The sequence below is a fragment of the Lissotriton helveticus genome, chromosome 7 (assembly GCF_964261635.1).
Source record: "Lissotriton helveticus chromosome 7, aLisHel1.1, whole genome shotgun sequence".
NCBI classification, from domain to species: domain Eukaryota; kingdom Metazoa; phylum Chordata; class Amphibia; order Caudata; family Salamandridae; genus Lissotriton; species Lissotriton helveticus.
Window position 1 is genome coordinate 1,151,171,829 of NC_136068.1, and position 21,395 is coordinate 1,151,193,223.

At 48.3% G+C, this 21,395-nt stretch overlaps 1 protein-coding gene across 1 annotated transcript in view; it reads left to right on the plus strand.

Moving 5' to 3' along the window:
• The window catches only part of LOC144770056 (ABC-type organic anion transporter ABCA8-like), a 2,854,033-nt gene that overhangs the window by 1,360,131 nt on the left and 1,472,507 nt on the right, over window positions 1-21,395 (plus strand). The gene's annotated exons all lie outside the window — the stretch shown is intronic.

The following is a 21,395-nucleotide window of genomic DNA, read 5'->3' on the forward strand; positions in this document are numbered from 1 at the left end:
TCTGACAAAAGCAGTAGCCCACTGATTTATTTACATTATGTGCACTTTGTGATCTGCATTGCGCATGTTCTTTGCAGCCGGTACATTAACCCTCTGAGCTACCTTTCCATGAGTCAAAACTTCCACTAGACAAAATTCTGATCTCTCTCTAGGAAGAACATTAATCACCAGAGTCATCATGACATTTTTATTGTTGCCGAAAATTGCTGGAGGCCAAGAAGGAGGCAGCAAGCCTTTTTAAAACCATAATATACTTGCAAATATGATGCCTCCACCTAAAGTCAGCACCCGGTGCGGTCACACTGGTTGCACCGCCTTAGAGCTGGCCCTTCTCAAGGGTCCTGTGACCTCAGTTACTGTTGTTCTAGGGCGTGCTGCTTCATAGGCCTTCCCGCAAGACTGGAGGTGAACTTCAGTATGGATAGTGGTGGACAAGCCTTGAAGGTTAACCTACACTTGTCATGCTAGGATCTACCTGCTGGTGCGAAGACACCAGGACTTCTAAGGTGTTGCGAAGCCTTCTAAGGTCTAGCATGTGATTGTGCTCTCGTAGGAGAGTGGTTTGGTGGACTGGTTATTAAGGCTGGACCTGGTTCCCAGTTCCAAATTCAGCAGCTGTGACCATAGTGCCACATCATCTCCCCCACTGAACACCGTATTGCCCCACTGAGAAAAACTCTCACTGTCTTCAACCACAACCCAATTGTTGCTCGCTATAAACACTTGGATGCGACTTAATTTAAATTACGCACTAGATAAGAGCAATTTGCGTCCTACAAAAAAAAAGTAACAACATCCTGGAAAAAGCAAACACTTATAGGGAATGCAAAATTTAGCAAACCATGGGAAATGTAATCAGGAACAACATAGTTACCTTAATGCTTTTACACTCACTATTCAGAAATCAGTGAATGCTTTTGCCTAAAAAGTTAAGGACACGACTACAGGCCCCTGAATTGACCCATTTCAATGGCCATTGCTTATATCCTTACAAAACGTAAGCAGTATGGTAAAAAGACCATATCCCTGGATGCAGAGGTGCAGCACACATTTTGTTTTCTAATCCACACATTTTGGTACCTCCAGGATTGGTGCACTAGTTCCAAGTCCAGGGAAAACAAAGACAAGAAAACAAAAATAGCGCTTCACTGGTAAACTCTGTAGAAGTGACGCTAATGTGGTTCAGTGTGAATAAAATCAGTTTGGCCAGTTTGCTACCACTCTGTCTTACTTTATTTAGTTATTTATCTATTTTTCATATTTTTAGCCTTTTATTCCCAATGCTGCACTTTGGAATTAAAATGTCAGAAAAATATGACATTTCCAGCAAAAGTGTCTTTCTTTTTTGGATCCATTTCACAGGGAAGCAAATAAAAGAAAGGGGAGGAGAGAGAGTGAGAACCCGGTCTGGAAGTCACGGTTTTCATTGGCGTCCGCAGGGGGGGCAAGGAGGGTCGCTCCAGGGGGGAGCAATTGCCCCTCCTTGCCCCCTCCTGCGGACGCCCATGGATGTGGGTGGGGTTACACACTGGCTGGTAAGCTTGTTCTTGTTCCAGTTCTCCCAAAATGCACAATGGTACATGTAGTCACAAAAGGTCTTTACTCTCTGTAGATAAGTGGTTGCTTAGCATGCCCAGTGCATGTAACTTTGCAATGTCTTTCATACGTTCATATTCATCAGGAGGGTTCATCTTAATGAGGGCCTTTTGTGCAGTTGTATTACTCATGGATTAGTGTTTCTACAGCTCCCATGTGCTATTCCAGACTCATAGATCCAAAATGCAAGTTTCCTTAATGAGGAGTAGCCTGCCCCAATTAAAATGGGTGGGGTTGTCCTCAGGCAGACAATGTTTGTCCACTTATCACTTTATTTCTTTAAACAACTGTTGTCCCTTCCATATAGATGTCTTGTACCCCAATAAGCCTTTTTGTGCACCCCACATTCATTCCACCTCTTCCTGCCGGCCACTGTAGTCTTTTAGTTCTTACTTCCTTCTCTTGCTGGTTTTTCCACAGTGGAGGTTCACATAGATCAAAACACAGTTGGGAAAAAGGTAGGTATGTTTATTCTGGCATAGTGTATAACAATACCCATCACAGACTGGGACGTAAACATAAGCATTCCCATGCAACAACATGCATGTGAAGGAGCATTCTAGAAGTGCCATAGAGAATAAAATTCTAAGGGGAAAGAAGAGAGATGAGAATACAACACACAGTCTCTCTAAGAAGGGAAATAAAGAAAAAAAGGATGAGCGGGATAATCTACATAGGAGTGAAAAACAGAAAATAGCTGGAGCCTGGGACATAGAGCCACATCACACACAGTCTTTAAGTTTCCCTGATTGAGTTTTATGTCATACCCAGCTTGACAGGTGTGGTAATCGATTCAGTAGATAGAACATGCAGACCAGCATTCACCACACCATCTACCCTGGAACCCTGGAAACCTCATCCTCACCCACAAACTCTATGCCAATCACATTGGAATCCTGCGTAGTTTGTGATTAATTTTCTGATCTCACCAAAATCCTTTCTGGGGCACCTGATCATCACACAGTCCCACCCTTACACCTCACTCCTTATCTTGCATTCCAAACCAATCAATCCTGGGACACCACACTGGGTGACCAAATTGCGTGAATTAACCTTCACAACTTTTATCAACTTCCCACACTTGCACAACCCTTATCAATATAGCCCACCTTGATAATCCTGACCGATCACCCCTCCTTGAAGTTGGGAACCAAAACATTTCTCCTGCAGTCACATTTACCCTTGACTGCATCTTGCTTTCTAGGAACTCTTTCAGTGACCATTCCACTTTCAACACAATCACCTTCTCTCCCTTCAGATTTCCTATTGAAAAAGTACTGGCAAAACCTAGATGCCAGATCCATACCCTTGAGCAATTTGAGGGGGGCTTACCTCCATGGTGGTTTGAAGTGTGATGCAATAAAACTACAATTTCTCATGAAGAAATTCATTCCATCCAAATCCTTTGGACTGGGTACAACAATGCTGGCATTAGGAACTCTTTGAAAGTTTTTCACTTGCATATTGAACTGGGGATCATAGAAGCATGTGGTGATGTGTTTTATGCTATGCATCTGTAAAAGCTCCCTAATCTCTAGAGAAACTAACTAGACTTCTGGCCATGTGACCTTTGGACCTTTGGAGGGATAATCCACCACAACTAAGTGAGAATGCAGTTCACGAGGTAACTTGTATAAGGGCCTTGGAATATCAAAAGCAACTTTCTCCCTTAACACATCAGTGAGTGGCCAAGACCTACCTTTCAACAGCTCATTGTTAACCATCTTCCAAACACTCCCTTTCCTATCTGCTTTCCATGTTATCCATACCTAGCCACCAAAAATCCTTTGTTAATAACTTCTTCTTGGAGGACATACCTGGCTATCCCTCATCGCAGTTCCCAGTACCTTGTCTCATATGGGACATGGCGGTACGCCTTTCCTGGCTTTGAATAAACCTCAACCTCAAACCCACCAGAATCATGCCAAAAAGAAAGGGTCTGGTGACAGACATCTGTGTTTCAGTCATTCCTCCAAAGCCCATTTCTTTATAGGTTTGTGCAACTTATCCTTCCCATCTGCCACATTCCAGTCATCTTCACCAATACCCCCAAACTTGTCAGACATAACAATGCCTGTAGTGGTCACCACATGCAAATCACTGTCCACCCATCACTCTCTCCTGAATCCTTACATAACCTATACAAGCAATCTGTCATTACATTTAACTTTTGCAGTACGTATTCCACTCCGAAGAAGTACTCTTGCAACCTTGAGGACAATCTAGCAAAGCTTGCAATTGGCTTCCACCCTCCACTGGGGGAGAGCACCCCTAGAAGCAGTTTATGATCTGTTGTATGTCCAAATCTGCTATCCAATACACACTTCCTGAAGTGTTAAGTGGCCACCGCCCAGGTACATAACTCTTTTTGAAATCACTGCAAACTTCTTTTCAGTTGCTTTCAAAGTTGATGATGCACAGGATAAATTCCGCTTTTTTTTGCTTGCTCTCTGTTGTAATACTACCCACACTTCCATACTGACTCAATTGTGAAAATACAACTCTTCCCCACACAAAATGGTTGTGAAGTGGAAGCATGGAAAATCTCCAATTTGATATTTTTAAATGTTTTTTGTTGTCTATCTGTCCAACAAAACGCCACATACTTTCATTCGAAGCTCCTCAATGACTCCATCTTTTTGGCAAAGTCGTTCATAAATTTAATGTAATATTCACATAGCCCAGCATAGGACAGTAACTTCTCCTGGGGATTTCCTCAACTAGTGATTTATTTGGCGCTATCCATCCCTTGATGTCCTATGTGTTCTACCTTATTGAGATATAAACTGCACTTGAGAGGCCATTCTCACTCATTCTCTTGCAGACCTTTTTGATATAAACCTTATGACCCCTTTCATTCTCTGAGATTTTTAGGATGTCAATCTGGAAAGATGTGGAACAGTTTTTCACATCTCTAAATGGCATATCATTCTCTGGAAGACTGGAGCCACAGAGGTTTATCCAAAGGCATCCTTCTAAACTGCAGATGCCCTATGAAGTGAGGAATATGGCAAGGGGCCTGGAGTCCGTAATGATGCAATATGATGACATTCAGACTGCAGGTCCATTGAGGAGAATACAGTTGCACCCTCCAGAGAGGCCAAAAACTCATTGATGTTTGGTAAAGGGTGACTTTCAATAATAAAATTAGCATTAAGCACTGTCATATCAACAGAAAGTCTTAACTTGTTGTCAGCCTTCCTGGCTATCACAATGGGGGACACCGATACAGAGGACTCTACTTCCTCAATGATTTTTGTTCTGCACACTGTTCAGCCTAATCCTCACATTCATAGGCACCCCTCTTAATTTTTGTGTGACAGGAATGGCACCTGTTCTCAACTTAATCTTAAAATTAAATCATTTAAGCATTTCCACTCCTTTGGAAAAAAACTGCAGGAAACTGTTCAGAAAACTGTCTCACCATGCACTCATTTTCCACAGATTTCTTCACAGCGCGCCTAAACTCCACTGATCTTTCCACCCAAACACTTTCAAATACTTGACTGTCACATAATGCTTCATATCAGCATTTCTATCCTTGAATGCAAGATTCACCATGGAAAGTCGATGTGAAACATGAATGCAGTTGGAAAAATGAAAGTTCAATGTTTATCCCACCACAGAACAAAGGTGAATAATCGTCAGCGTTGTGCAGCTTGGATCAAGCACAGAGAGGCTGACCACAGATAGCCCTATTTCAAGGCTACATTCATTAAGATAACTCTTGCAATACTCAGAGATTTCTCCCTTGAACCACTTATGTTGTGGCCAGCTGAATACTGGAGATCTGTTAAGAAGGTTAAGAAGAAGGTTACTTCTTGAAGAAAGTCATGTATAAAAAAAGCCAGGGAGATTTATTTTTTTATTTTATTTTTTTTATTTTTTATTTTTAAAGACCTTTATTGTCCAACATACATTGTACACAGCATCAGTGCTTACAACCCAGCAGGGCCAGCTGCGGATAACGAACTCGGAGATATAGAAGGTAAGTGAACACAGCTGCAAGTCCGGCAACCCTGGGGTCCGACAGCGTATATCAGTATTCCACAGTACACCATAGCATGTATACATTCTATGCTTAGTAAGAGCGTGATCTATGGGTTTTTCTGTCTGTAGTCCGTGGGTCAGAGTGGCGGTGTCGGACCTACTCCCATCTGTGACAGCGGTGGCAGCCGCGCCCGTCACGTCCAATGTATGTCATTGGTGAGTGATGCTGCGCGGGTCAACATTCATATGGGCTTGGCGTCATGTGGGGGAGTTCTGAGGGTGTTCAGCGACTAAGCGCGTTTGGGGCGTGCGACTACTTCGCGTATCTATATCAGTGGAAAGAGTTGTTCTGCACCTCAGCGCCCAGGCGAGGTGTCCAAAGTGCGGTCGACACATCCGAGTGTGTCTCGTTGTGTGAAAAAATTGTGCAAAGCATGGAGTTGTATGTGCACGGACATGGTCTGAAGGAAGAAAAAACCAAATCAACAACTAACTATGAAACAGGGACAAGGGTTGCACAGGAATTAGGTGGGGGTGGGTGTGGGTAGAGTTTGCCTTAGCGTCAAGGGGATGGAGGTTCGGAACAGCTCGTCAGTCGTGTCTCGCGGGGACGGCAGGCGGGGGGAGCCAGGGCTCGGGAAGGCGCAAGCCGTCCGTGCGGTGGAGCCATCAGGGGGTGGGGGGGGGAGCCATGAGAGGTCGGCGGGTATGGCATTCCGGTTCAGAGCTCGGGCTCCCGTCGCAACGTTTCATGTGATGGTGCGTCTCCGGGAGTGGGGCAAGCAACCGCCAGTGTGAGGCGGGAGAGTGCGAGTCAAATAGTTTGTTGAGCCTGACGGTAACGGAAAGGTATGTGATGCATCGTGTGGGTGTATTAAGGTGTCGTATCAGGGAGTGGGAATGGCAGTGCCTAGTCCTTTACATAATTTCCCGTTCCGTACATTTCCGCAGAAAGGAGTGCAGTATGTCCTCCCATCGTTGTGCAATTGGGAATTTCCTGAGCCCCGCCGTCTCTTCCCGTCGTAGGACAGAACTCTCGGCCCGCGCCAATTCGTCATCGACAGGCACCAGTGTCGGAGGTGTGGGGGTGTGGCTGCCTTCCATCTCCTCGTAAGTAGTCTTTTGGCTGTGAGAAGTCCGAGGTCCCAGAATCTAGCCTGTACCCTATTTAGATGTGTGCGCTTATACAAACCTAATACACAGGCTTCCCACGTGCTCGGTACCTGTTCCCCAGTGCAATGACGGAGTATCGAGGTCACACCGTCCCAGTACTGCTGGAGGGCGGGGCAGAGCCAGAGCATGTGGAGGAGATCCGCATCCACAAGAGAGCAGCGGCCGCAGGCAGTGTCGGCTACTGAAAAGTACTTATTTATCTTGTCAGGGGTGAGATACGCACGATGTAATATGTAAAATTGTATGATTTTAAAGCGGGGGCTACGGGGGATGTTCACTGGACCAGCCAGGATCATAGCCGACTCCTTGTCCGTCCAGTCCCGCCCTCTGTCTGTTGCCCATTTGGCCCGTAGGTGTGAAGTCGTCGGGTGTGTATGCAGGAGGAGTGCTTGCGTTAGCCAGTGTATAATGTGAGTGCCGTTGCTCATGACATGCAGGTACTGCACGAAGTGATGTGTTGGCGGTTCACCAAACATGTCTCCCCAAGCGGTGGTCAATGCGTGGACGAGGGACGCGTGTGTTAGGAACTGGCCAGCCGGGAGGGATGCATCCGCTACGAGGGTTGCAAAGGGTAGAAGGGCGCCGTCTGAATAAAGGTCGCCCATCGTTTCCACCTCTGCGGTGATCCAGCTATCCAACCGTGCAGCGGTCAGGGTCCCTGCCGTCGTCGGGGTGCCCAACAGTGGCAATATCGGTGCATAAGGTGTCGTTGCCCGCGTCAGGCGCAAGCAGCGGAGGAAACATCTGCGTGCCACTGCAAGCAGTAGTTGTGTTGGTCGGGGAGTCCGAGTCAGCGGATGAAATAATACTTGAATTTGGAACGTGGACCAAACGGCAGCATCAGTAGCCGTGTCACTCAGGTTCCTACCACCTAGCCAGCTGGACACCCACTGCATTTGTGCTGCTAGATAATATAGCTCCATGTTCGGAACTGCTAGTCCGCCCTCCGCAGTGGGCATGTAGAGCTTCGCCAATGCGACCCGAGGCTGACCTTTGTTCCAAATCAGGCTCCGTAGCAGGACCTCGAGGTCGCGGAACACCCGGGTAGGTACATATGTTGGTATGTTTGCAAAATAATATAACAGTCGCGGTAGTACAATCATTTTAGCTAAGGTTATGCGACTAGGGACATTGAGTGGCAGTGTGTTCCAGAACCCCACCTGCGCTCTGGTAGAGGCGATCGCCCTCATCAGATTTCCTTCCAAGATGTCCATCGGGTCTCGGTAGATGTGTATCCCAAGGTACCTGAACGTGTTTGGGTACCATTGTAACCTTCCACCCCCGATGTGTATGTCACATTCGGGAACGTCTGGGCTGAAGGAGTAGGCTCCCGATTTGGCCCAGTTTACTCGTAATCCCGACATGTCCTCAAAGGTGCCGAAGATGGTGGTTAGGGAGTCTGGGATGTCGTGGAGGTCCCTGACGTATAAGAGTAGATCGTCGGCATACAAGGACATTACATGTAGCCCGTCCGCCAATGGTATTCCCAAATCAGCTCCCCGCGACCGGAGCACCGCGGCCAGGGGTTCCACCGCTAGGGAGAACAGCAGGGGTGACAGTGGGCAACCCTGTCTGGTGCCCCTCCGCACTCGAATTGGGTCAGAGAGTAGCGTCCCAGTGCGAACTCGGACCGTAGGCGTACGGTATAAAAGGCCGACCATCGTCAAATAGTCATCACCCAGCTCGAACTTCTCCAACACCGCTCGCAGGTAGGGCCACTCCACCAAGTCAAAAGCCTTCTCCAGGTCGAGCACAAGGCATCCTGCTCGTGGCCACTGTACCGTGGCGTATTCCTGCAAGCGAAATAGCCGTCGGATGTTGTGGGATGTGTGTCTCGTCGGTACAAACCCATTTTGGTCTTGATGTACCAGCGTAGGAACCATAGGGGCCAGCCTACGGGCAAGTGCAGAGGCAATAATCTTGTAGTCTGTGTTCAAAAGTGCGAGAGGGCGGTAAGAGCCCAACTGAGTGCCATCCCGGCCAGGTTTGAGTAAGGAGACAAGTGTCGCTTCATTAAGAGTTGAGGGCAGGGTAAAGTCATCGACAGCCGCGGAGTACATCCTCACCAGTCGTGGAATCAGGATGTCGGAGGCGGCCTTATAGAACTCGGCCGGTAAGCCATCCGGCCCCGGAGCCTTACCATTCGAGAGATTGAAGATGGTGTCGCGGAGTTCCTCGGGATCCAGTGGTGCTCCGAGGTCATCCTGTTGTGCCGCCGTCAGGGTAGGTAATTGTATGTCTGATAGATAGTCTGTTATTGTAGGTAGCGGGACAAGGAGTCGGGAGCGATATAGGCCTGTGTAGTGGTCTGTGAATGCCTCGTGGATTTGGCGCTGAGAGTATAGTGACCTGCCATCTCCGGCTTGTATGGTCGATATCGGAGCCGATCGGTCTTCCCGCGCGATCAGCCAGGTCAGTAGCTTGCCCGGTCTGTCCCCCTGTCTGTGGATCCGAGCAGAGTGTGCCTCGAAGTTGACATGTTTCAGACGATCTAGGAGGCGGTCATGTTCCGCCCTAGCGGCAGTCAGTCGGGCGTTCATGTCCCCCCCTGTAAGGTCTTCGAGGTCCAGCAGTTCCGATTCTAGCCGCGTCAGGTCTCGTTCAATTTGGCGGCGCATATGTCCCTGCGTCCCCAGGCAGAGCCCCCGTGTCACCACCTTGAAAGCATGCATCCCACTCAATTTGAGGAGAGGACGCCATGTCAGTGTTTAGGTCAAAGTACTGGGCCGATTGTGTGAGTAGGGATTCTCGGAATGTCGCGTCAAGTAAGAGGTCTGGTTGGAGGCGCCAGGTGGGAATGGGGGGATGCGGGACGTCCCATGCAATGGTCAATGTGTGAGGGTTATGATCAGAGTGGGTGCGCCCCATGTATTGAGAATCTAGGACCAACGGAAGGAGGTCAGGGGAGACCATGTATCTGTCCAGGCGGACATGTAGTGCATGTGCGCCCGTCCAATAGGAGTAAGTGCGTGTCATGGGGTTGCGGGTTCTCCAAGCGTCTTGTAGGCGCCATTGTTGCGCCCAAGCGAGGAGAGCCTTCGACGTGGCGTGCGCCTGAGCGTTAGGTGGGGGAGCAGTGGATCTGTCTAAGTGTGTGTCCAGGACGCAGTTATAGTCGCCTCCTAGGATCCATGGAAGCCCATGCCAGGGCGCCAGCGCCACGGAGAGGCAGTCGAGGAAACCACCCTGTTCAGTGTTGGGGGAGTATATAGAGGCAAGTACTACCGGGTGCCCGTCTAATCTGCCCCTCACCACTACGTACCGGCCTCCCGCGTCTATCTGTGCATCCATGTCAGCCCAAGGAGTACCCGGTCTTATCCATATGAGCGCCCCACGGGCATAGGAGGAGTACTCAGTTGCATAGATTTGGCCGCGCCATCTCCAACGCAGCGCGTGGACCTCAGCCTTGTTTAGATGTGTTTCCTGTAATAAAACTACATGGAATTTGTGGCGGCGTAAATAGGAGTATATTTGGTACCGTCTCGATGGTGTGTGCATTCCTCTCACATTCCATGTGCAAATCTTAATTTCAGCCATAATGTCTATCTCGGTATGAGGCATCCGCCTCCCCCGTCACCCACCTCCCAGGCGCCTGCCCCCATAAAGTTCCCCGCCCCCCCTCCACCCTCCCCAGACACAGATCCTGACATTGTTATCAAGGGCTTAGGCAATTCTCTGATGTGGGGAAAGAGGAATTTAACTGGGTCCACTAACAGTGCTAAACAGCAGTAAATACCATAAGGTCGGCTACTGAACATGTCGCCGTCCAAACACGCCAATAGGGCGAAATGTTAAGGTTCAAGTCTAGGGGGCAGCTTGAGCTAGGTACCAATAGGTAGTTCTACAATGTCCAAGCAAGTGAGATCGATCCGTTGCCCTTCCCCGGACTACAAATGAATCCCACCGTGTAGTCAACAGTGTCAACCAAATAGGCCATGCAGTCATCTGTGGTTCAGGCCCCTGATGTCTGTGCATGCATTATCATGAGAAGCCAATAGCATTCCCCAATTGCGTGGGGTAGTAGCGCGTCCACGTGTTATGGATGGACGAGAGAGCAAGCCCACCCCCACATCGCTTTCACAGCGTCCATACCTCTGGGTGAGTACTCACTGCGCTAGGGCTTCTCCAGCTGCTTCCAGGGCGGCAAGGGATGTCTTTGGCTGCAGCCGTGTCCGTTGCATCTCAGTGATCGCTCGTCCATGAGTCTCACCTCCGCCGCCCCGGTGTCAGCCGCTGGTTGCGTGCAACGTGATTCAATGGAGCATGTCAGCCATTTGTGGCGTGACCTCCGGAAGCTCCACCGATTGTTGAGAGTCTGGAATCCCGTAGATAGCCTCATCATCGCTTTGGGCCATCTGCGGGCTTGGGGCTTGAGCATTGTCCGAAGTCTGCGAAGCACTCAGCTGGGAGACCCTTCGGAGATCGTCGCGTTGTTCCTGGAGCATTTGATCCAGCGGCGGGGAATGATGAGTTGTGTCATCTGGGCGGTCGTCTGTTCGTCCTCCGTTCCTACGTCGGCGTCTCGGTCCACGTCGTCTGGGTCGCATCTCAGGGTGCTGCGCATTTCTCGGCGCTGTGTCCGTTCCGCTATCGAGCCAGTCGCTCACCTCCGCTGGGTTGTCAAAGAAATAGGTTTTGTCTCGTGCCACTACTCTCAGTCTCGCGGGGAAAAGCAGGGAGTACTTGAGACCTGCCTCACGCAGTCGACGTTTCACTTCCAGAAAATCATGGCGCAGGCGTTGCACTTGTATGGTGTAATCTGGGAAGAACATCACCGTAGTGTTGTCGATCCGGACCTCCCCGAGCCGTCTGGTTTCTCTTAAAATAGTGTCCCTGTCACGATAGTTCAGAACCTTGAAGAGCAGTGGTCTCGGGTTGGAGCCGGTGGTGTGAGGTCTCGTGGGCACTCGATGCGCTCGTTCTACTACAAATTGTGGCGAGAGTGTGTCTTCAGGCAATAGCTCTCGTATCCAGTCTTCCACACGTTGTGTCGGCCTGGCGCCCTCCCATTTTTCCGGGACTCCGACGAGCCTGATGTTGTTGCGTCTCGCCCTCCCTTCCGCATCCTCGGCACGGTCTTCGAGGAATTCTACCCTATTCAGGAGATCTTGCACTTGCTTGTCAGTTTGTGAGACCGTGGGGCCAAGATCGCTAACCGTCCCCTCCAGCATCTTAGTGCGATCAGCCAGTTTCTTGTGGTCGTCCCGTAGGTGGGTGAGGTCTATGGCGACACTGTCTATCTTAGACTCCATGGACGTCCTGGTCTGTTGGAGAGACTGTTCCAGGCGTTCCATGGCAGCGAGCATACTATCTAACCGTGACGTGACTTGGTCGGCCGCCATCTTGCGTAGTGACTTATCAGATCTTCCCTTCGGCGGGGCTCCTCCGGTACCAGTGCGGGTTCTCACCCCTCCGGACATGTGCAAGGTGACTCCTCCAGCCACTGAGCCAGGGGCCGGGGCGACCGCCGTCTCTAGGTCCAGCAGTGTTGGTAGGGCACAGGGAGGCGTTCTCGGATTCCGTATTCGCGGGGCAGCGCTGCTTGTCCCTCGTGTGTCGTCAACGTGAGTGGCGGGTTGTGGCAAGGCGTGATTCCCGCCCTTAGCCGGTTCCCCAGGTGTGTCTGGTCCTGCTGGTGCTGGGGCCTCGGGTCCGTGCGAGGTCGGTGGGGAGGGTCAGCCCGTGGTCCGCGACCGCCGAAGAGTCCGGGAGTATCGGATCACAGCCGGTAGGCACTGGTAATCGACTGCGTAGCGTAGTGTAGCTGCTCAATGCTGTGGTCGTGTCTCGAAACCTCGCAGCCAGGTGGCGCCACGCCTCGCAGGCTTGCCCATCGCATGAGGGTCCGACGGGGGGAAGAGGGGGCGTCAATTCAGCAGTGCTTCCCCATCCCCACTGTGGTCGTCTTGCGAAGGGGCATTAGGGTCAGTGGGGTGGCCGCTGCGGCAGCATGCAGGTACAGTCGGCGTGCGATGGTCGCCGTGTAGGTGAGCCCCTCCAAGGGCCATGCAGTCCAATAGTGGAGGAAGTTTCAGCTGGAGGGGGGCATCAGTTGTAATGGTCCCTCACCTCGCAGGTGCACCGATATGATCCGGTGGCCTCCGCGTGGGGCCAGGTATCAATCGCCAACCAGGAGGGGTGTGGCAGTAGCAGCCAGACCGGGCCTTTCACCATCCCACTGCCGCAGCCCAAGTGAAGTGGCGGTCAGTGAATCTCGGCTGTCCCCAGGTCCAGGGCTCCGTGTGCAGCAGGCCCCATGGAGCACGCCGAGTGATCCAGGCAATGGGTTCACCTCGCGAGTCCCTGCACCCTTCCTCGCCGCCTCGGCGGTCGCTGGCTTCTCCTGGGCTGCCGCGCCGCCCGGTGTACGGGTAGGTAGTCCGGCTTGCACGCCTCCGGCCCGGCTCACAACACCTCTACCCCCCGGCAGGAAGGTACATACGGCCTCCCTTCAGCGGCGGGGGGGGGAAGTGCAGAGGATGGCCTGTCCGATGGGGCCTCGGGGTCCGCGCTGCAGTCTGCACGGAGGTAGGTGATTCCGGACTTCAGGCCTCGCGTTGGGGCCTAGTGTGACGGCCCAGACCACGGTCTCCCGTAGTTCTCCACGCCGGCCAGGTGGTCTCCAGTCTCGCCAGTCAGCCTTAGGAAAGGCCGGGGATTCTCTACGGAGCCCAGATTTCAAAAGTCGGCCAGAATGCCGAAAACAGCATGCAGGTGGTCCGCCCGAAGTTTCGGGCAGATTCAAGGATAATTGCCCGGAGAAATGGTCCGGGGAAGGGGAAGCTCAGCTCGGAGCTTCACTCAGGCGCTGCCGTCTCCATTGCGCGCCTAGCCACGCCCCCAAGCCAGGGAGATTTATAATGTATGTAAAGCCATTCTTAATAACCTTCGAGAAAGTTCTGAAATGTTCCTTTATTTTCCAGTTGAAGAAGGAGGAGTTTTCTGTTGCCAACTTCTGTTTCATGTCCCTATAACGTCCTTCACAATGAAGTGAAAGTCTTGTACAAGTCCCTTGCCTAGTTCCTGACTTCCTTTGCTCTGCTGGAAAACTTGTTTTACAATTTGCTATTTTCTTCGGTCCATCCTCAACTATCTTCTGGATTCCTTTCAGCAGAGAGCCACTTTCCTTTCGTCCTAGTTCAATCTTCCTAGTCCAAGAGATTTTTCATCCTGTGTTTTTGTTTCTCTTTTTGGGATTCCTTTTTTTAAAAGCTCTATACTCCTTCATTTTTCATATCGTGCAGAGTAAAAGTGTCAACTGGTGGGCATCTCATAAACCTCAGACAGGCCAGGGCACATTGACAAAGACTTTTCACTGTCCAGCCCCTGACACACAATTCAATCAATCAATCAATCATGTGTTTGTTAAGCGCTACTACTCACCTGTGATGGTCTCAAGGCGCTGGGGGACAGGGGGTTCCAGTCCATCAAGGAGGGGGTCTGTCGAAGAGCCAGGTTTTGAGTTTTCTTGTGAACATGGGGTAAGATGTTGTCTGTCTGAGGTGGAGAGGGAGGGCGTTCCTGGCTCTGTCCGCGAGGAAGGAGAAGGAGTGGCCGCCTGATCAGGTCTTTCTGGTGCAAGGGACCACGACGTAGGAGAGGTGGGCTGATTGTAGGGTCCTTAGGGGTGCGTGGAATTTGAGTCGGCTGTTCAGGTATGCTGGTCCGGTGTCACGGAGGGTCTTGTGAGCGTGGGTGAGCATCTTGAAGGTGACTCTAGCTTCGATGGGGAGCCAGTGGAGTGTGCGTGGGTGCTGGGAGATGTGGCCGTGTCTTGGCGGGTTGAGGACCAGTCTTGTGGAGGCATTCTTGATGTTCTGTAGCTTGCGTGTGAGGTTTTTCTTTATTCCAGCGTAGAGTGCATTGCCGTAGTCGAGTCTTCTGGTGACCAGGGAGTGAGTGACGGTCTTTCTGTGTTCGAGGGGGATCTATTTGAAGGTCTTGCGTAGGAGGCAGAGGGTGTGGAAGCAGGAGGATGAGACGGCGCTGATCTGGCGGTCCATTTTGAGTTTGGGGTCCAGGATGATTCCCAGGTTGCGTGCGTGGTCCGGGGGTGGGTGGACTTCCGAGGGTGGGGGGTCGCCAGGTGTCGTTCCAGGTGTCGGGGTGTGGGCGCATAATGAATACTTCCGTTTTGTTGGTGTTTAGTTGAAGGCAGCTGTTTTCATCCATTTGACTACAGCTTCCATGACTTCTCGACTATTGTGTCTGGCAGTGTTGGGTTCGGTGGATAGGGAGAGGATGACTTGGGTGTTGTCTGCGTATGACACAATGTTGAGTCCATAGGTTCTGATGATGGGGGTGAGCGGAGCCAAGTTGACGTTGAAGAGCGTAGGGCTGAGGGATGACCCCTGGGGGACTCCGCAGGTGGTTGGTGTAGAGTCTGAGAGTAAAGGGGGCAGTCTGACCCGCTGCATTGTGCCGGAGAGAAAGGAGCGGATCCAGTCGAGGGCCTTGTCTTGAATCCCTGCTTCGTGGAGTCTGCGTATTAGGGTGCGGTGAGAGACTGTGTCGAACACCTCTGAGAGGTCAAGGAGGATGAGGGCTGCAGTTTCTCCTTTGTCCAGTAGGGTGCGGATGTCATCTGTTGCGACGAGGAAGGTGGTTTCCGTGCTGTGTTTTTTTCTGAGGCCGGATTTGGAGGAGTCGAGGATGTTGTGCTCTTTGATGAATGTGGCGGGTTGGCTGTTAGCAGGATTTCCGTGCAACAAACTGCACGCATGGGATCATTCTACACCATAAGGAAATACCTGGCACGGGAAAGGAAGAAAGATGAAAATACAACAGGAGGTCACAGCAACTCACAGAATCACTGCCCTGTTGCAATCTGGTCAAACTTCTCCTAATTCCCCTCGATGCTATATATAATACCAACTACATCTGTAGTCCTGTCCCTTCTACCTCCACCTAACCTCACCCTCTAATTTGATCTCCCCCTGCATTTGCTCTAATCTTTCCATGCACCTCTCTTTTTCTGAATGAATTGTGTAATAAATGTACTCTGTAAAATGGCATCCAATGACGTCACAATGCAAACAGAGCTACAGTATTCTTTATCAGAGTGTCTCATAATGTATATTTTGTGAGTTTTATTGAAACTGAACTACTGTAATCTAGAAAATAATTAATAGGTGCTAAATTCAGTTTCAGAATATCTAGGAAAATGTATAATTTACATTACTGTTTTAGAAATGCTACTTTTAGAAAGTTGAACAGAAAAAGAATGTCCAAGCCGCCACATTTATATGCTGTTGAGGTGATTTAACAGCCAAAAGGCCATAAACTCAATTAATATGGACTTTAAGAATTTATTTGCTAAGTAATTCGCTTCACGTGGAAACTTAGAACCACATTATTTCTTAAGTCAGACACAAGTGGAAACGTATGAATTAGTATACGTTATAGCATAACATGAAACAAAATGCAAATAAACACTGAAACTTAAACAAACACAAAATGCAGACAATAATAAACAACAGTGGTTATGTGTGACAAGAGCCAGTCTGAATTCACAATACAAGAGCATCAACTGGACAATCATTAACAGTCAAATTATCTACACCAATTTTCAGTTATGCTGCACGGAGATAAGCCAGTATGCCTAGTAGTCAAGGATTTTTGGGGAATTTCTACTAGGACAAACTTAATTAAATGCAAAAGTCCCCGCGTTGTGTGGTGCCGACGCATTTATATTCCTGGAATTATTTACGGGATTCTCTTCAAGGCGTGGTGTGGATTATCTAAAGAAAAAGGGGTACAAATAATTAGACAGAGTAAGATCTCTATGTCTCCTGTATAATAAGCATACAACTATATTTCTCCTAAAAGTACCTGATCATGAGAGGCATTTATTCCTAAGGTGCGGTCCCAGAGGGCCAAAAGGACTTGGGAAAGGCTCTGTCTGAAATAAAATAAAGTTTGTATCAATGTATTCACCGGTGGTATTAAAATTAAGTTGTTTTCAGAGACACGAAGATCTCACTTACTTGAACCAAGTCTGTAAATGCTTTTGTTGTTACTTAAAGCTGACTGCTGTCATAAATTCCAGGATCAGTTCAGTTCAAAGGCGCCTTTGTGTGTTGGTCAAGCTGATATATTGCAAGTCTTCTTCTCATTGCACTGTGTGAAGAAAAGGAGCGTGAATGTCAGACGCACCTTTAAACAGCAGTAATAAACGCTGAATGTTGGGCAACCCAACAGGCTTACTTCGTTTGAAAAGGTGGGGAGCTTTTTTCCGTCTCATTCTCTCTTCTGAATTACGTTTCACTTCCGGGACTTCAGACGTTAAAAAGCCTTCCCCGATAAGGTGCATACTGGATGTGTGAGTTGGAAACATTGCGTGTTGATTGGAATGGATTCACGTAAATATTTAGATAGGCAATTGGCCAAATAAGTGCCTCTGCTCCAATCTTGTAAAAAAGGTTGGCACAATGCGGTGTCCCTGTTCAAATCATAGTTATGAATACAATTACCTATCAAAAATTCAATCATGGGCATGCCGGTTTTCCTCCGAGCTGCATTCTGGATGAAAAAGTCCAGGTGTAGGATGGTGCAATAATTTGTATTTCTACCCAGCTCTGACATTTCATTAGGCCCTTTCTTGATACTATTAAATCTTGCTATCAAGTAGGCCTCTTTTCTTAATAGCAATGATTCAGTGTCGCCACACCTTGGTGAGGGTTTGATGACCGAAAAGACGGTCCATTTAAAATCAAGATCCTCATGTTTGGAGTCAAAAAAATGGTAAACCTATGGTGCTGTTGTAACTTTGTTTTTGATCCTTGATCAATGTTGTACTATATGTTGACGAATCTCCTGTGTAGTTTTTCCAATATAAATTTATGGACAGTGACAAACAATTGCATATATAACGTTTTTGGTCTGGCAATTAAAAAAGTGCTTCCTTGTTCACTTGATGTTGTCATGTGCGAATTCAATGGCAACTACTGTATTGTTGCAACTCCTACAGGTTCCACATTTATGGTGGCCCTGCAGGGGTTTCATTTTAAAATGTGCTCTGAGGTTCTTGTTTTTGTCAGAAGTAGCTAGCTCTGCTCTTACTATCTGCTGTCCCAACGTCAGGTTTTTCTTCATGGCGAAAAAAGGTGCATCACGTCGCAGTTCAAATTTGTTACAAGGTGCCAATTCTTCAAAATAATGGGCATGCATTTATTAGTATGTTGTCCATATGTTGAGATGCACACTAGCCTCTTCATCCCGGGTCTTTCTTTTTCGGTAAGTAAACACTCTCTTGGTGTACACCATGTTCTTTTGAGTGCATGTTTCAGCAGTTTTTTGGGGTAACCCCGGCCTTTCATCTGTTCACAGAAGGTGTTCCCATGTATTTCAATGTCATCATTACGAGAGCAGTTGCTTCTAATCCTGAGTAGTTGCCCGTATGATGATTTGTCTTTGAGATTCCTGGGATGAAAGCTGCGGCAGTGCAGGATGGCATTCTTGTCTGTCATTTTTTTGTGTTACGTAGTGGTGAGTTTGTTTTGATGGGGTATGACCTCGACGTCCAGGAATGTTAATGTCATCGGACTTTTGATCAAAGTGAATTGGATGTCTGGGTGTCAATGGTTTAACCATATCTGGAATGCATCTAATTCTGGCTCAGTGCCACTCCAGAGGCACCAGACATCATCAATGTACTGGTACCATTGGGAGAACTTTTGAGCAAACTGAATATTGTTGTAGACATACTTGTCTTCGAATGTTGCCATGTAAAGTATGGCCATTTCTGCAGCAAAGGGGCAAACCTTGGCTGTCCCCATGATTTGCCAGTATTAGTTCTCCTCAAACCTGAAAAAATTATTCTTTAATGCCACTTCCAATAGTTGTAGAATGAATCCCGTGGGGACACGATGTGGTCGTGTTCTGGAGTCCAGATACATTTTCCATTGCTTCTAATGGTTCATCCTGCGGGATTTGGGTGTATAATGAAAGGACGTCAAAAGACACTTGCCATTGCTGCAGTTGATCAAAAGGGGTGTGTTCGATCTTATTGATGAAATCAGTGGTGTCCCGGAAGTACAAAGGGATCTCAGGCAGGAACTGTTTGAGGAATGTATTCACGTATTTAGAAATAGGTTCCTTCATCAAGTCGCAACCTGATACTATCGGCCTGCAGGAGGTTCTTGTAGTTGCTTATGAATCTTCGGGAGGAAGTAGACGACGGGGGTCCTTGGATGCTTCTTAATGAGGAATTTGTGCCCTTTCGTCCCTACGATTCCTTGTTCAAAGCCCGCATTGACTATTTGACTCATTTGTTCCTTGAGTTCACAAGAGGGATCTTCTTTGGTTGGTCTGTACCACAAAAGGTTATGAACCTGCTTTTGTCCTTTTCTTAGGTACATCTCTTTAGGTCAAACCACCACCGCTCCCCCTTTGTCAGCTTCGTGTCCCTGACAACAACTTAATTTTAATACCACCGGTGAATACACTTTATTTTATTTCAGACTGAGCCTTTCGCTAGTTCTTGTGGCCCTCTGGGACCGCACCCTAGGAAAAAATGCCTCTCATGACCAGGTACGTTTAGGAAAAATAATCTCATATGCTTATTATACAGGAGACATAGAGATCTTACTCTGTCTAATAATTCACAACCCTTTTTCTTTAGATAACCCAGTCCTCCCCCTGAAGAGAATCCTGTAAATAATTCTGGGAATCGAAATGCATCGGCACCACACATTGCGGGGACGTTTGCATTTAATGAAGTTTGTCCTAGTAGAAATGCTCCAAAAATCCTTAACTACTACATAATGGCTCTTTCCCGTGCAGTAGCACTTAATGATTGCCCAGGTGCTGCTCTTGTATTGTGAATTCAGACTGGTTCTTATCGCACATAACCACTGTTACTTTATTATTGTCTGCATTTTTTGTTGCCTTTTTATATTACAATGTTGGTTTAAGTTTCAATGCTTATTTACATTTTTTTTCATATTTTGCTACAACGTAAACTAATTCGTACATATCTACTTGTGTCTGACTTAAAAAATAATGTGGTTCTAAGTTATAATTATGAAGTGAATTACTTAGCAAATAAATGCTTAAAGTCCATATTAATTGAGTAGCTTATGGTTTTTAGTCTGTTAAATCACCTTAACTGCATATAAACGTGGCGGCTTTGACATTCGTCTTCTGTTCAATTATAGGCCCTGTCCAGCCGCCTATGGCCAAACTCCTTTTAGCTACAACAGTTTTAGAATGTTGGCATTTTCCTGCCAAAAGGCTTTACTGCCAGTGTCCACCTGTCACCTGACCCCTGTTGACTCCTTTGTGGTGAAATGGGTCTGGGTTGTGTGGAGAGGGTCTGCTCCCTTAACGAAGTGGTGGGCCTGTGCCCAGCACCTACTTGATCTTCAAAGGATGCCTCCCCTGTCACTGGCAAATGACACTCCTAGGCCCACCTCTCTTTTGTCTCTCTAATCAGGCTCGCTCCAAACCTAGTGAGAGGGGAGGAACTAACCAGAACTGTTTTTTGGGGGATGAAAAAAGGATTGCCTACCACCCACAGAATGACTCTGGGCATAAATGAGGACACCACTGACCTCTCAAAACAATTCTGGACCTGTGACGACTCAGAAGAAGGGCTGGCTATCTTGCTGTCTGAAAATCCTAAAGGAAGACTGGACCTGCTGGCCTTGAACAATCACCCCCCAGAAGAGACGCCAGCAGTTAGCTGGATGACAACCTGTCTGAGCTACAGGGACATAACAAGCCTCCACAGAACTCTCTTTTGGCAACTGCCAAGCTGACCAGTTCCATTTTGACCTGCCCTGGACCGTGCTGTTGGCCTTTGTTGGAGTGAGACCTAACCCCAATAGCAGTACCCCCGGGTCCTAGAACCTTGGCTTGTGTTAGAGTTACTTCTCCTGTCCCTAAACTGAAGAACCGGGTTTTAAGACCCAGCGGCGCCAGGGGCACGCCCAAAGACTTCAGGTTCACCTGTCTTAGAATACAGAGACACGGGTCTCTTCTTGGTGGCGTCAAAGATCAAATTTATTGACTGCAGCCAGTAACAGAAGTCCTAGAAGTCATCACGGTATGAGTTCTCAGGAGACTGCTCAATTTTACACAGCAAGTCGTCCCTTTTTTATGCCAAAAATCACATTCCAGACAAATACCTAATAGTTACAAACTGTCCAATCACATGTATTCACACCAAAGGTATCACATGACAGTAAAACCCACTTTTCAGTTGCCCAGCCCATGATCAATCATCGGTCAAACCCAACATTCTTCTTTAGACAGGTCGAACGAACCCATAATAAAAAAGGGCACATCCCAATCGTAAGTAGACCATACAGAAAGGAGAAGAAACAGGTGAGAGTAGGATAAGGCATATTTGTGTGCAATAAAAGTTTATGATGTCCTGTGCTCTGATCCTTAATCTTGATCAGCTAAAGGGCAGGAACTGGTTTAACAAGGTCAGCTTCAGGCAACAGGGTCAGTTCACTCAGGTCAAACAGGAGTCAGCACGAACTGGAGCTAAGGTGTACATGTACTTAAAAGACTTGTTCAGCCACAGTCATCGGACTATGTGAGGGCAACCACAAAATGGCTGCCATACACAAAATGGAACCCAAGGGTTCAGAACGAAATCCCTAAATACGTAGTGAATCCATCAGTCT